This window comes from Arachis hypogaea, chromosome 15 (genome assembly GCF_003086295.3).
Source record: "Arachis hypogaea cultivar Tifrunner chromosome 15, arahy.Tifrunner.gnm2.J5K5, whole genome shotgun sequence".
Taxonomy (NCBI): Eukaryota; Viridiplantae; Streptophyta; class Magnoliopsida; order Fabales; family Fabaceae; genus Arachis; species Arachis hypogaea.
Genome location: NC_092050.1, coordinates 96897626 through 96901341, shown reverse-complemented (window position 1 = coordinate 96901341; position 3716 = coordinate 96897626).

The following is a 3716-nucleotide window of genomic DNA, read 5'->3' as shown; positions in this document are numbered from 1 at the left end:
CGCTGGGGGCGATTTTGGGCCCTGTTTTGACCCAATTTTCGGCCCAGAAAAGAAGATTAGAGCCAGGGAACATGCAGAGACGGGATACAACATTCATTCCGCATAATTTTAGTTTTAGATCTAATTTTACTCCTCCTCTAGGTTTTCTCTCTACACATTCATAGTTCTTAGGATTTTGATTTTATTTCTTTTTGGACTGGGATATTGAGAAGAGTTATTACTTCCGTCAAGACTTCGTCATTCTAGTTTGGTTCCTTACTTGTCACTTACTCTTCTATATCCTTCATTTACTCAGAATTATTATTGGATTATTTTTAGAATTTATTAATACAAGAACTATTTTTATTTTTAATTGATCCTTTTGATTATTTTTTATCATGTCTTTCAATATTTCCCTTTCTTATTTCGTGGATTTTACAATCACAATGAGCGAGTAGTTCCATAACTTGATTGGGAGTTGATTGAAAGGAGGACCTTGAGTTGGATGCTCAAGAGTAAAATTATAGTTAGGTTTCGCGTTGGGTCGCCCTCTAATCACTGACACTAGTCCTTCCCAAGGGAGTGGATTAGAACTTGTGAATAGAAACTGACTTCCAACTTGCTTAACTTTCCTTTATCTGGTAAAGGATAACTGAGCAGGCAACCTTTAATTATCACTTTTATCTTGGGAGAACTCCATCAAGGATAGGGCTTCCAACTAATCTACTCCCGGTCAAGGTTTTTATTTAAATTACATAAATTCTCTGATTTAATTTCCTATTTATCAACTCAACCATTTTTAGAAAACATCTAATTAATAAAATAGCACATCTTTCTGCAACTCGTTGGGAGACGACCTGGGATTCATACTCCCAATATTTTAATTTTAATTTTGTGACAACCCTTCTAAATTGATAAGCGAATTTTTGGTTGGTTAAGAACTGTACTTGCAACGTATCTCTTATAACAATTTCTTAACGCCAATTTCTGCCACGTCAATCATTAAGCATGAATTGAATTTGTGACTATTTCATGAAGATACAAGATTAATTTGATGCAATAAATGATACTAAGTGAATGTGTTATTAAGAGGATTGTGTTGCACTTAATTATGTTAGTTCATCTTGTATTAATTCATGGAATATCAAACTTTGATGCATTTTATTTTGTTTAATGGTCCATAGGAAATCAAGGTGAAGTAGAGCATGCTTGAGGCATTGTCATTGAAGAATGAATGAAGCTTGCACCAAATCAATGAAGCCAATAACAATAAGCAAAGCATGCATGAAAGAAAATAGACAAGGCATTGTTAACGCCTAAGAAAAGGGGTGCCAGCTCAAAGAACGCCAACTCTGGAGGCCACTAGGGCATTGGCAACGCCCAAAACAAGGACTGTTAGCTTAAGTAATGCCAACACATGCATATCAAGGGCGTTGGTAACACCACAAACCAAAGGCATTATCCTAGAGGGCGCCAACTATAAAGGAGATTCAAAGAGGATTTGCAACCCAGACATCTTCATACTCTAACAAAGATAACTTGAGCTACAAAGCTTTAAATGAGATGATTCCACTGTAATTGTAAAGAATACTTCTAGAGCTTTACAACCAGATATAACACTTTATAGTAAATACTGAATCTGAGGGTGCAACTCACCCCGAAAGCGTCAAGAAGAAAGCTGAGCAGCATGTCACAATCCAAGTTGACCTCTTCACCTTTGAAGGAGTATCACTTGAGCTATGGAGCTTCAAATGACGTGCTTCTAAAGGCAACAGAAATTAGACATCCAGTTTTTCCAACAATATATAATAGTATAGGATGTACATTCAGTTTAAGCCTCAGAAGCCGGCGTTAGTAACGCCCACTTGTGAAGCGCCCGTTCAGAATAACGCCTGCGACTTTTCCAGGTTGACCTCTTCCTCTTCAAAGGAACATAACTTGTGCTATAGAGATCTAAATGATACGTTTTTAGTGTCGTTAGAAATATGACATTTATAGCTTTCTAAAGATGTATAATAGTCTATAGTGGGTATGCAATTAAGGCAATAACAATAGGCATCTTTAAGCCAAAAAAATACTCAACAAAGCATGCATATATTGGCAAACAAAGGAAGTAACCAAGAGTGGCAATAGAAACGCCAAGATAAAGGGCACCCTCTACAAGCAACGTCCCATGCCATAAAAGATCCCCCTGGAGTGTGCCTTGGGCATTGGCAACTTGAAATACAAGAGGAGTTGCCTCAAGACAATGCCCTGGCAACAAAGGGGTGTCTTATGGCATTGGCAACTTGAGATACAAGAGGAGTTACCCTTGGACAATGCCCTAGCAGTGATAAACCACTATTTTATGGTTTATATTGTGTTTAATTATGTGGTTTTATCATGATCCTTACCCACTTATTCATTAAATTAGCATGCATATTAGATTTCTTTCCGGAATTTATTACATGTTTGAAAACTGCTTCCTAGAGACTTTAATTATTTAATTTTAATTCTTCTTTATTCCATTCGATGCCGTGATCTGTGTGTTAAGTGTTTCAGATTTTATAGGGCATGAATGAGTTGGAGATTGGGAAGGAAGCTAGCAAAAATGGAAGAAACACAAGAATTTGAGGAGATAACCAGCGAGAAGTGACGCGGTCGCATGGCTCACGTGACCGTGCGAAGGAGAGCAAATCGCAGCAACACGGCCGCATGGCTCACGCGGCCGCGCGGATTGGAAAGCCCAAGCGACGGGGTAGCGTAGACGACGCGAACGCGTGGCGAGGAAAAGCGCAAGTGACGCGTCCGCATGGATGACGCGATCGCGTGACATGTGCGATCTGCATAATCTGCAGAATTCGCTGGGGGCGATTTTGGACCCTATTCCGACCCAGTTCTCGGCCCAGAACAGCAGACTAGAGTCAGAGAATATGCAGAAAGAAACAACACATTCATTCAAAGACATTTTTTAGATCTAGTTTTACTCTCTTAGGTTTTTCTCTCTAGGTTTTAGAATTTTTAATTTTCAATTGATCTTAGCATTGGAACATTGAGAAGAGTTATTTCATCACCAAGACTTCGTCATTCTAGTTCATTTTCTTAACTTGGTTTCATTCTTCCATGTTCTTTGTTTTGTTCAATTTTGTTATTTGAATACTTTTATGATTAATTAATGCAAGGATTATTTCTTTTTAATTTAATTTCAATTCCAATAATCATGTCTTCTTTTAATTCCCTTTCATGTGCTATGGATTTATTATTTACAATGCGTGAATAGTTTCTTTACTTGATGGGGAGTTGATTAAAAGGAACTCTTGAGTTGGAAGGATTGAAGGAAAAATTTGTAATTGGGTTAATTGTTGGATTGCTATCCTGTCACCAACGCCAATCCCTTTGAACTAAGTGGGTTGTAACTTGTGAACAGATCTGGCATTCCAACTTGTTTGACTTTCCCTTACCTAGTAAAGGATAACCAAACAAAACAACCGTTAATTATAAATTAATCTGACAATCACTCTATCAATAGTAGAAATTCCAACCAATCAAGTCCCAGTCAAGGCTTTTACTCATATTAATTAAATTTCCTCAATTTAAATTCCAATTTACTTAACTCAACTTCTTTGAACATCTGATTAATAAGATAGCACACTTTTCTGCAACTCGTTGGGAGACGACCTGGGACTTAAAACTCCCAGTAATTTGTAATTCAAACTCTCTATGACATACTTCTAAATTGATAGGCAGATTTTCGGTGA